Source organism: Scyliorhinus torazame, chromosome 18 (genome assembly GCF_047496885.1).
Source record: "Scyliorhinus torazame isolate Kashiwa2021f chromosome 18, sScyTor2.1, whole genome shotgun sequence".
Lineage (NCBI taxonomy): Eukaryota > Metazoa > Chordata > Chondrichthyes > Carcharhiniformes > Scyliorhinidae > Scyliorhinus > Scyliorhinus torazame.
In genome coordinates, this window is record NC_092724.1 from 13,530,173 (window position 1) to 13,543,496 (window position 13,324).

The following is a 13,324-nucleotide window of genomic DNA, read 5'->3' on the forward strand; positions in this document are numbered from 1 at the left end:
CTGCTACCAACTGAACCATAGCTGGAACGTAAGCCGTCAGTCCAGTCAGGCAATTTTATCAATAAACGTTATTGCAAAGTGGACTCGCTGCCAGCCAAATGCCAGCCCCCTTCCCGCCTGTCGTGTAAACTGTGCTCGTTTGAAATTTGGCATTCTTGTTCTTGTCCAAATGTGTGCGAGACACATTCGACAATATGTTTCCCTTTTCAGCCATGTTCTTTCTCAGTGCACTGTGTTGAAAGATTCCAACAAAGCAGCTTTCATTTTGATAGACAGGAACTGCAAAAAATAAAGCTAAGAATTCAGGATCGTTCAGAGGATTAATCTGCAACAAATGAGCTGCAAATTTTCACATTCTGGAGCAGCCAAAGTCTTTGTTCAAAGCTCTGACCCAAGCTGCGGTGACAGGATGTAAGAAGGGTAAGGTTGAAGGTTCGTATAGAGAGCCACTAGTAGTTCATTGTTTTTGGTATTAAAGCATCCCACAGCTGTGGCCCTCAAAGAGTGGATGCCTGAAGCCTTGCTTCCTGTTAGGTTTGGCTAATAATGGTCAATACTCTTTGGAGCTTGATTTTGCATTTTTAAATATTCGCAGGTGCTGCAAGCTTGCACTAGAGTGTCTCTTTCATGTGAGAAAATAGATATGCAAAATATGCCTGTGCCTCGTAGACAAAAGGAGCCCTTTGAAGTAGGTTTTGTCGGGGGGGGGGGGTGGGGGTTGAACCGCTTCTCCCCTGAACATCCATCCAACCGTAACCAAGGTTTTTGCATCCACCGGGCTGCATTAGCAACTGGGTTTATGAAGGGAGGGAATGTTCAGTCTGTTCAAGCTGTCTTCAAAAGGCTGGCCAATTGGTCAGTGCAAGTTGTTATGATCTGGAATGCGCAGCCCTGAAAAGCTGGTGGAAGCAGATTCAGTAATAGCTTTCAAAAGGGCAAAGGATTCGTACCGGAAAGAGAATAATTGCTAAGCGGTGAGGGGAGTGGGGAGGGGTGGGGGGGAGGGGGGGGGGGGGGGGGGGGAGTAGGGGGCTACAAAATGCCAACACAAAGGGCAGAATGGCCTTATCTTCTGCAGTATGTTTCTACGTTGAGTACTATTCAGACGCACCCAACTGCATAAGTATGAATTCGGTCTTCCATTCAGCCCGAGATGGTTGGTGTTAGGTTTCCTGCACTAGGAGTTGAAAAGCAGCTAGAATTTAATCTGGAATGTTAGGGCAGCACGGTAGCATGGTGGTTAGCACAATTGCTTCACAGCTCCAGGGTCCCAGGTTCGATTCCCCGCTGGGTCACTGTCTGTGCGGAGTTTGCACGTTCTCCCCGAGTCTGCGTGGGTTTCCTTCGGGTGCTCCGGTTTCCTCCCACAGTCCAAAGATGTGCAGGTTAGGTGGATTGGCTATGCTAAATTGCCCTTAGTGTCCAAAATTGCCCTTAGTGCTGGGTGGGGTTACTGGGTTATGGGGATGGGGTGGAGGTGTGGACTTGGGTAGGGTGCTCTTTCCAAGAGCCGGTGCAGACTTGATGGGCCGAATGGCCTCCTTCTGCACTGTAAATTCTATGTAAAAAAAAAAAAATGTGGGTAGGTGTGGATTCAATTATTTATCCCACTTCTGGTTAAACACTTGCTTTTCGGGCTCGCATGCGAAAAATGGCCACTGGAGTGTTGGCCAACTCTCGTTCAACTGTGGCCTGGCACTCTCGCGCCAGTAATCAGCTTCAGGAAGCCACAGCAACTGCATTTACATAGCACCCTGAGTGTTGTGAAATGCCCCAAATAACATCACTGGCAAAAACAGGCACCGAGCTACATTAAGAGACATTAGTACAGGCAAACAAAAACCTGGCTAAAATGTTAGTTTTTAGGGAGCGTTCTGAAGGAGGAGAGAGAGAGCAAGGAAGAGGGATGAGCAGGTTTAACGAAAGGAATTCCAGAGTTCAGAGATTAGAAAGCTATTGGCACAGCTGCTGATGTGTGGCAAAATAATTCAGGGATCCAGGAGTGGAGGAACACCTGGACGGTCATAGGGAAGGAGAAGGTTACAGAGATGGGGAGGGATGAGGCTAGAGTGGAGGGATTTGAACAAAAGGAAGAAATTTAAAATTCAAGGTGTCAGTGTATGAGGAAGGGAGAGAAAGAGCTGGGGTATGGAAGTGGTCGACGATTTCTTATATAGTTGCCGTCCCAATTTGTATAGCAGCTGAGACCTAAAATAGTTTGGCTGACTTCTCAATTATTAATTCAACTTTTCTTCCTTTTAACATGAGCTCCTCAACTGTGTTGCTATTCACTCAGTTTACAGAAAGCACGTAATGGAATTGTCCCTGAGGCATCTTCACATCTGTCAAACCCTGTGGAAACTTGTAGCAAAGTTGGGAATGCTTGTTTTGCTTACTTAAAAGATCAGAGGGTGTCTAAAAGATCAATTTGGATTGTTTTCTTGATTTAATTAACCGTACTGTTCCCCTGACAGAAACAACTAGCTTACCCTTTGCTAAAGATTCGTACATTTGATTCAAGCATAGGTGTTGGTCTGTATTTCAGGGGTTGAAATTGGAAGCAACATGGAAGCCGATCGGTACGAGAGATTTACTTGCAGAATACGCATGTAATAAAAGAGGCTAAGTTTGACTAGAATAAAAACAAAACTTGAGTTAATCAAATTCGAAGGCTCTGGTGGTACAATTCCCTGGAGCCTCAGCATTTCCAGCGCACTTCTGGAGAAGCAACATTGGCAGAGAGGGTAAGGCTGCGAAGAATTGTCCAGCCTTCGTTTGGCTGAAACTGAAGCCATCTGAGCACAGGTCCTTTACAGGTTTTCTCAGTGTGTGTGTGTGTGTGTGTGGATGTGTGGTTATATAAATTGGACTTATTATTTGCTGCTTTTTAGAGAAACACAAGAAACTATAGAGCCCAAGAAGCCCCCTCCTCCATTCAATTAGATTCTGATTGACTCAGTGGCGAATTTAGAAGTAGTGGACAGCTTCATTTTTGCCCCCCCCCCCCCCCCCCCCCCCCCCAGGACCCTGGCAAGAAAAAGAATATTCTCTCTTAGCCCCCTCTCGCTCCCCACAATCCGTTTTTCATTCTTTGCCAGGTTCCAGTGCCTTTAGCTTGATAACTCAGCATTCAGGAGGGCACTAAGAGCTGCAATGTTTTAACACATCGCACATGAAAGCTACCAGGAAGCGTGTATTCAATCCATTTTGCTTGCGTGAAATAGGACTGTCTTTAAAGATACAGAGAGAAAAAGTTTAACTTTCACGACGTGCTAACACTTTTATTGTGGATTTCCTGCTCTCTAACGAAGTCTTACAACACCAGGTTAAAGTCTAACAGGTTTGTTTCGATGTCACTAGCTTTCGGAGCGCTGCTCCTTCCTCAGGTGAATGAAGAGGTCTGTTCCAGAAACGCATATATAGACAAATTCAAAGATGCCAAACAAATGCTAGGAATGCGAGCATTAGCAGGTGATTAAATCTTTACAGATCCAGAGATGGGGTAACCCCAGGTTAAAGAGGTGTGAATTGTCTCAAGCCAGGAAAGTTGGTAGGATTTCGCAGGCCAGATGGGTGGGGGATGAATGTAAGGCGACATGAATCCAAGGTCCCGGTTGAGGCCGCACTCATGTGTGCGGAACTTGGCTATAAGTTTCTGCTCTGACAAACCAGATCAAATTGTCGTCAAATACAGGTTAATCAGAATTCCAACGAAATCAGTCCAACACACCCCACCATGTGAGATGATTAAAAGTGTTTTTTGCAAAATGCAGGTGACTGGAGTGCGTGGAAGAGATGGTGTGAGTCCCAATAAGTGGATTGGCCTGTCGGAGAACAGCACCGGCCAGATGGCTGACTGGTCTCCTGAAGTGGTCATGAACACCCATAACCGGACGATGTCAGTGACCACCCCATAACCGGACAATGTCCAGATCACCCATAACCGGACAATGTCAGTGACCACCCCATAACCAGACGATGTCAGTCACCACCGCATAACCGGATAATGTCCAGACCACCCCATAACCGGACAATGTCCGTGACCATCCGATAACCAGACAATGTCAGTGACCAACCCATAACCAGACAATGTCCAGACCACCCCATAACCGGACAATGTCCAGCCCACCCCATAACCGGACAATGTCCAGATCACCCCATAACCAGACAATGTCCATGACCATCCCATAACCGGACAATGTCCTGACCACCCCGTAACCGGACAACGCCCAGACCACCCCATAACCGGACAATGTCCAGACCACCCCATAACCGGACAATGTCCATGACCACCCCATAACCGGACAATGTCCATGACCACCCCATAACCGGACAACGCCCAGACCACCCCATAACCGGACAATGTCCAGACCACCCCATAACCGGACAATGTCCAGACCACCCCATAACCGGACAATGTCCATGACCATCCCATAACCGGACAATGTCCAGACCACCCCGTAACCGGACATTGTCCAGCCCACCCCGTAACCGGACAACGCCCAGACCACCCCATAACCGGACGATGTCAGTGACCACCCCATAACCGTACAATGTCCGTGACCTTCCGATAACCGGACAATGTCCAGACCACCCCATAACTGGACAATGTCCAGACCACCCCAAAACTGGACAATGCCCAGACCACCCCATAATTGGACAATGTCCAGACCACCCCATAACCGGACAATGTCCAGACCACCCCATAACCGGACAATGTTGGTGACCAAACCATTACCGGGACAATGACTAGACCACCCCATAACTGGACAATGTCCAGACAACCCCATAACCGGACAATGTTGGTGACCAACCCATAACCGGACAATGTCCAGACCACCCCATAACTGGACAATGTCCAGACAACCCCATAACCGGACAATGTTGGTGACCAACCCATAACCGGACAATGTCCAGACCACCCCATAACCGGACAATGTCCAGACCACCCCATAACCGGACAATTTCGGTGACCACCCCATAACCGGACAATGTCCAGACCACCCCATAACCGGACAATGTCCAGCCCACTCCATAACCGGACAATGTCCAGACCACCCCATAACCGGACAATGTCCAGCCCACTCCATAACCGGACAATGTCCAGACCACTCCATAACCGGACAATGCCCAGCCCACTCCATAACCGGACAATGTCCAGACCACCCCATAACCGGACAATGTCCAGCCCACTCCATAACCGGACAATGTCCAGACCACCCTAACCGGACAATGTCCAGCCCACTCCATAACCGGACAATGTCCAGACCACTCCATAACCGGACAATGTCCAGACCACCCCATAACCGGACAATGTCCAGCCCACTCCATAACCGGACAATGTCCAGACCACCCCATAACCGGACAATGTCCAGCCCACTCCATAACCGGACAATGTCCAGACCACCCTATAACCAGACAATGTCAGTGACCACCCCATAACCGGTCAATGTCCAGCCCACCCCATAACCGGACAATGTCCAGCCCACTCCATAACCGGACAATGTCCAGACCACCCCATATGCGGACAATGTCCAGACCACCCCATAACTGGACAATGTCCAGACCACCCCATAACCGGACAATGTCCAGACCACCCCATAACCGGACAATGTCCAGACCACCCCATAACTGGACAATGTCCAAAACACCCCATAAACGGGCAATGTCCGTGACCACCCCATAACCGGACAATGTCCAGACCACCCCATAACCGGACAATGTCAGTGACCACCCCATAACCGGACAATGTCCAAAGCACCCCATAACCAGACAATGTCCAGACCACCCCATAACCGGACAATGTCCAGACCACCCCATAACCGGACAATGTTGGTGACCAACCCAGAACCAGGCAATGTCCAGACCACCCCATAACTGGACAATGTCAGTGACCACCCCATAACCGGACAATGTCTAGCCCACTCCATAACCGGACAAGGTCTAGACCACCCCATAACCGGACAATGTCCAGACCACCCCAAAACCGGACAATGTCCAGACCACCCCAAAACCGGACAATGTCGAGACCACCCCATAACTGGACAATGTCAGTGGCCAACCCATAACCGGACAATGTTGGTGACCAACCCATAACCGGACAATGTCCGTAACCACCCCATAACCGGACAATGTCCATAACCATCCCATAAACGGATAATGTCAGTGACAACCCCATAACCAGACAATGTCCTGACCACCCCAAAACTGGACAATGTCCAGACCACCCTATAACCGGACAATGTCCAGACCACCCCATAACCGGACAATGTCAGTGACCAAACCATAACCGGACAACGGCGATGATCACCCCATAACCGGACAATGTCAGTGACCAACCCATAACCGGATAATGTTGGTGACCACCCCAAAACCAGACAATGTCCAGACCACCCCATAACCGGACAATGTCCAGACCACCCCATAACCGGACAATGTCCAGATCGCCCCATAACCGGACAATGTCAGTGACCAACCCATAACCGGATAATGTTGGTGACCACCCCAAAACCGGACAATGTCCAGACCACCCCATAACCGGACACTGTCCAGTCCACCCCATAACCGGACAATGTCCGGACCACCCCATAACCAGACAATGTCCAGACCACCCCATAACCGGACAATGTCAGTGACCACCCCATAACCGGACAATGTCCAGACCACCTCATAACCGGACAATGTCCAGGCCACCCCATAACCGGACAATGTCCAGACCACCCCATAACCGGACAATGTCCAGACCACCTCATAACCGAACAATGTCCAGACCACCCCATAACCGGACAATGTCCAGACCACCTCATAACCGGACAATGTCCAGACCACCCCATAACTGGACAAGTCAGTGACCAACCCATAACTGGACAATGTTGGTGACCAACCCACAACCGGACAATGTCCAGACTACCTCATAACCGGACAATGTCCAGACCACCCGGTCGCCAGAGAATTGCGTCTCGGCGTCGGACTGGCGTCGCGCGCCATCTCGGCGTGAACTCCGCTTCTCTGAGCCGGCACAAGCTCGGACTATCCCGGCCCGGATTTCGATTACCCTTTGTGGGGTGAAGGCCAGGATTTTCCATTGCGTGTCCCGCCCCCGCCACCAGCGAGCGCCGTTCGCTGGCAGCGGGATTCTCCTCTCCCGCCGCTTGTCAATGGGATTTCCCATTGGAACCAGCCCACACCGCCAGGAAATCCGCTGCCCCAAAGGGCTGAAGAATCCCATCTGAAGTGTTTACTGGCATCACCCTCAAATAGCCTGTCTCTAATTACATGGTTGTGTCATCTTGTCCCCAAGCCAGAGGACACAGTTTCTCTCTTGCTCCTTCTCACTCCATCTATCCTTTCAACTTCTTTAATCACGTTACATACCCGAATTTGTTCGCTCCTTAGTTGGTTCTATTTGTAAATCTCTCGTGCTGAGGGATAACATCTATCATCCGGAAGGGAGTTTAGTAAATGCTTCAGCCAATACCACCAGAGGAAAACATTTCTGAAATGACCATTCATCTCACTGCTGCCTGGGAGAAACTGTGGGAACTGCTGCAGAACTACCGACTTCAAACCGTGAGTCCAGTCTGAAAGGTACCTTGAAGGTTTTTTTTCGTGAAGATGTTTCAACATTAAGATGAGGCTGCATAGAGCTATTTTTATGTTTTGACAAATGTGCTGTGCCACATGTTCACATGCCTTATTTCAGGGGTATTTAGGGTTACATTTTTCACGGGGACTATAAAAGCCTTTTGTATCCCGAAAGAAGAACTGGCCTATTCTCAGTGGGACCACTTTCTGCTGGTGTGAAGAACCCATCTGGAAACACACCGGCTGATGGTATATGGCCCTTAAAAGGCACGTGTTCGCTTCCCGACCTCTTGCTCATCCATGGATGCCGTGAGGGAGGCCATGCCATTCTGACCGGAGAGGTGCTCGCAACCTCACGGCCCTTGTGCGTCTGCTACTCTCTTTCCTCCCTGTTTTTACAGCTGTCACACTGGCGCTGACCCATCCAGAGAGGTTTACAAAGGAGCAGATGTCCGTCATAGCTGGGCCAACGCAGGCGCTGATCAGTAATCGCACCACTGTGATTTTGTGCTTGTTCAATCACTTCACTTTACTACGTGGACCTGTCATAAATCTTCGATTTTCAGGATCAAGGCCAGATTGCCTGCTTTGGCATCAAAAGAACCAACAAGAGGGCAAGTAGCCTGTGGCTCAGACAGAACGAATGTCGGTAGATGTTCAGTGAACCCAGAGCTGGTCCGTTTCTCTCAAAATATTTGTCTGGGTGGGGCAGTGGGCCGGCACACTGGCCTTTCACCTCCGGGCCTGAAGAAGGCTTGATGCCTGTCTCAGCTGATGGGATGAAAGCCTACTTCCGTTAGCTGTTCCCACGTGAAATACATTTCAACAGACTCACAAAAACAATAGAAATAGGATCAGGCGTAGACCATTCGGCCCATCATGCCTGCTTCACCATTCAATACAATCATGTCTGATCTTGGGTTACAATTCCACTTTCCTGCCTCACCCCATATCCATTGAATTCCTGAGAGACAAAAAAAAAACCTCTTTCCAGCTTTAATTGTATTCAACGTTGGAGCATCCACACCTCTCTGGGAGAATTCCAAAGATTCATAACCCCTTGAGTGAAGAAAGTTCTCCTCATCTTCGTCCCACATGATCAGCTCTTTATCCTCAGACTGTGCCTCATGTTTTAGATTCCCCAGGGCAGCACGGTGGCACAGTGGGTTAGCAATGCTGCCTCACGGCGCCGAGGTCCCAGGTCCGATCCCGACTCTGGGTCACTGTCCGTGTGGAGTTTGCACATTCTCCCCGTGTTTGCGTGGGTTTCGCCCCCACAACCCAAAGATGTGCAGGGTAGGTGGATTGGCCACGCTGAATTTCCCCTTAATTGGAAAAAATGAATTGGGTACACTAAATTTATTTTTAAAATACTCTGTTTCTCTCAGGGCAGCACGGTGGCGCAGTATTTAGCACTGCTGCCTCACGGCGCCGAGGTCCCAGGTTCAATCCCGGCTCTGGGTCACTGTCTGTGTGGAGTTTGCACATTCTCCCCGTGTTTGCGTGGGTTTCGCCCCCACAACCCAAAAGATGTGCAGGGTAGGTGGATTGGCCACGCTAAATTGCCCCTTAATTGGAAAAAATGAATTGGGTACTCTAAATTTAAAAAAATAAAAAATGTTTTAGATTGTCCGATCAGTGGAAGCAATGTATCAGTGTCCAACCTATCAAACCCCTCAGAATCTTGTAGGTTTCAATGAGATCACCTCTGATTCTTTTAAATGTGAAAGAACAGGAGGCCAAATTTATTCGACCTCTCATCGTTGGACAACCCTCTTATCCCTGAGACCAATTTAGTGAACCATCACTGCACTGCCTGCAGTGCAAGTATAATACATAGAATACACAGAATTCCTACAGTGCAGAACGAGGCCAATCAGCCCGTCAAGTCTGCACCGACCCTCTGAAAGAGCACCCTACCTAGACCCACTCCCCCACCCTATCCCCGTAACCCCACCTCCCATCCATTGACTCTGTCTACAACTCCCGCTGGACTGATCTGATCTTTTCACACATCTTCTCTAGTGACTGTGCTTAACCCGATGCCTGTGTCTATGTATATCTATTGTGTATTTATATTTGCCGTCTGTTTCTTTTTTACGAATAGAATGGTCTGCCTGTACGTAGAACAATACTTTTCACTGAACCTCGGTACACGTGACAATAAACCAAATCCACCTAACCTGCACATCTTTGGACTGTGGGACGAAACCGGAGCACCCGGAGGAAACCCACGCACACACGGGGAGGACGTGCAGACTCCACACAGACAGTCACCCGAGGCCGGAATTGAACCCGGGACCCTGGTGCTGTGAGGTAACAGTGCTAACCACTATCATCTCGATCCACCTGGCTATTATGAAATGAAATGAAAATTGCTTATTGGCACAAGTAGGCTTCAAATGAAGTTACTGTGAAAAGCCCCTAGTCACCACATTCCGGCGCCTGTTCGGGGAGGCTGGTACGGGAATTGAACCATGCTGCTGGCCTGCCTTGGTCTGCTTTCAAAGCCAGCGATTTAGCCCTGTGCTAAACCAGCCCCTATTATTGCCCAGGTCTTGAATGACTTCCCTGCAGGAACATTTGTTTTGGGAAATAGATACCTTAGACAGGTGCAGTAGAGATTGGTGCTAAGATACATAGAGACTAGGAGCAGGAGGACGCCACTCAGCCCTTCGAGTCTGCTCTGCCATTCAATATGATCATGGCTGACCCTTTATCTTAGGACCATATGTCAGGGCTCCTTCATACCCCTTGAAGCCTTTAGAGTCTAGAAATCTACCTATTTCTCTTTCAAATATGTTCAGTGACTTGGCCTTCACACCCTCTGAGTGAAGAAGCCACTCCTAATCTCAGTCCTAAATGGCCAACCCCGTTTCGTCACAGACTGTGACCCCTTGTTCTAGGCCCCTCCCGCCAGAGGAAACGATACCCCTGCATCCAGGGAGGCCTGACCTGCAAGTGCACGACGTAGCTGCTAAGCACCGGCGAGAAGCTCGCTGGCCAGAGAATATCACAGAAACCTCGCTGAACGCCTCTGCGACTTGAATTGCTTCTTCAGAACAGGGTAGGCCAAGCGTTCTTGACAATCGCATCATTGCCTCGGCAACCCAAACCTGAGGCGGTATTTATGCAAAGAGATATGTTTGTCTCCCGCGAAAGTATCTTTGAGCTGAGCTTTGTTTATGCGTGGTGTGTTGTGAGAAAACATTTCGGGTTTAAAGAAAAGAAAAAGCTTGGCAGGCAGGGCTGTGATGGAAAACAAACTCCCCCGGGCTGAATGAGTGAGGTACAGGTGTCAGCAATCACCCAGGCCAAACCCAGGAACAGAGGGCCCATTTTCTTTGGGAGGTCGTTTTTTTTTTTTTGTTTGGCCAACCAGCCCCTCCTTCCGTCTTCCTCCCCCATCCCCCCACAACTTCCCCCTCCACACCCCACCCCCCCCAACCTCCTATTTGATTCCTGACTGTGCATGTGTGTGTGTGGTCCTGCAGCTCTCCATACGTAGAGCTCACATCTGCTAACGTCAGCTGTTTGACATAGCACGATCGGGTATTTTTTTTTTTTACAATCGAGGGTCTGTGCCTGGGCTAAATGCTCGCTCACATCTCACAGTCCATTCCCAGGACAGCTGGAGCAGCACAGTTGGAAAATCGAAAGTCAATCTGATCTGGGGCTGCACCAACTGGGGGTGTCGGATCGCAATCGCTTTCAAGTGTGGGGAGGCTGAAAAAGGAGGTGTGGGTGGGGGGGGGGGGGGGGGGGGGGGTGGGGGGGGGGGTTGTGTGGTGGCAATCTTTCTGAAGGGCGAACAAAGGATGGAGCAGAAAGGAACAAAACAGGCAAATGATGAAAGGGAAGATAATAGAAAATGACAAGTGAGGAGGGGAGAGGATTGGGATGTCCCGACAGCAGCCATCGTAATGTTCAAAGCTTGGAGAGACCCAGGGCGCGAATCTCTGGCAGCGTTGGGCTTGCACCCAAAAATTCTAAGCGTGGCCTAAACCGGCGAGAAACTCCCCAGGGCCCAAAAAGTGACTAAGTGTCATTGAATAGCGGTGAGGAAACCGCCTGAAAAACCCGCCACAAATAAATTTAGAAATTTTGGGGGCGAATCGGGCCCCCAGTCATATTTACGCTTCGACCTTTACCTGCTGGATGCTCTAGTTTGAGTCAGGAAACTTGGCAAGGGCAATGATTAAACAGAAAAACTTGCATTTAGGCCATTTCGGAGGGCAGTTAAAATAAATTAGCCACACCGCCTTGGGTCTGGAGTCACATAGAGAGCAGACCAGGTACGAATGGGAGGTTAAAAGGGTCAGCGATTAGCACTGCTGACTACGGCGCCGAGGACCCGGGTTCGATCCCGGCTCTGGGTCTCTGTCCGTGTGGAGTTTGCACATTCTCCCCGGGTCCGTATGGGTTTCACCCCCACAACCCAAAGATGTGCAGGGTCGGTGGATTGAACATGCTAAATTGCCCCTTAATCGGACAAAAAATAATTGGGTACACTAAATTTAGAAAAAAGAATGGTAGGTTAGTAAAAACAGAAAATGTCTGGATAAACTCAGCTGGCCTGGCAGCAGCTGTGGAGAGAGTTAATGTTTCGATTCGAAATGACCCTTCCACAGAAGAATGGTCGGTGTCTTTCCTTAAAGGGAATTAATAAATCAGATGCATTTTTCATGACCTGGTCACCATTTACCAATATTATCTTTTTTATTGCAGGTTTATTGGGCTGGATTCTCCGATTTTGAGGCTATTCTGGAGCAGGTGTCTAGCCTTAAATTCAGCACCGCCCCCGGACCGATGCTCTGCCCGGTGGAGGGCTAACAGCCGTGCCATGCCCGGCTTTACCTGCAGATACGGACAGAGAATTGCCGGGTCTGCGGCTGCGCATATGCACGGCGACGACCTGTGGCAGCCGCACCGTACAACATGGCGCTGGCCGCACGCGGACGTGGTCTGCCAGATAGTGCCCCCATGTAACCCCCCTCGCCACCCCCGGACCACCCCCCACCAGTCCCCCAGCCCCCGCTGAAGCCCCCCCCCCCCTCCACCCCCAGCCAGCGGAACAGCTCACCCCGACTGTGGCGGCGCTGGACACAGTCCGCAGCCACCACGCAAGGTCCCCGAAAACTGTGAGCACACGTGCCCCACGCCATCGGCAAGTCAGCCCATCGGGGGCGGGGCATCGGGGGAGGGCCTCGGGTGATGTCCAGAGGCCGCCCGATGGCGTGCCGCGTACTCAGTGACGATGCTGTTTTTGAGAGGGTGAAGCATCCGAAAAACGGCGCCGCTCCTGATTTCGGCATAAAAGCGGATTCTCCGGCCAATCGCCGAGCGCTATTCCGGAGTCGGCAATCGGAGAATCCAGCCCATTAACCTCCCCAGCTGGTGGGGTTGGCATGCATTTTCTCTGGATTATCAGTCCAGGCCTCTGGATTACTAGTCCAGTAAATAATCACAATACTACCCTGACCGTGTAAAAGTAAATTTGTCTACCCTTCTGAATGCAAGTTGTTGTTGTTTACTGAATCAGAGAAAAGGGAGCCACAAGCTGATTGGTAGTACAAAGCTGCAATATGTCTTTTGGCATCACTGTGTCAGCCAATGAATTGGAGGCAGGAGGGGACTCCAGATAGACTCACAGGCAGACAGTCTACAGAATCTACTTAAAAAGAGTCTCCAGGAACCACAGCAAACAAAAACTAAAGTAACGCCTCCTGGTAAACATAGA

The 13,324-nt window shown here is 49.9% G+C and overlaps 1 long non-coding RNA gene across 1 annotated transcript; it reads left to right on the plus strand.

The window, feature by feature from the left end:
* The first annotated feature begins 863 nt into the window (after nucleotides 1–863).
* Nucleotides 864–12,578, plus strand: LOC140394779 (uncharacterized). The gene is made up of 3 exons (XR_011936000.1): nucleotides 864–974; nucleotides 9,692–9,900; nucleotides 12,313–12,578. It is a non-coding gene; the product is annotated as an uncharacterized lncRNA (long non-coding RNA).
* Nucleotides 12,579–13,324: the final 746 nt, after the last annotated feature.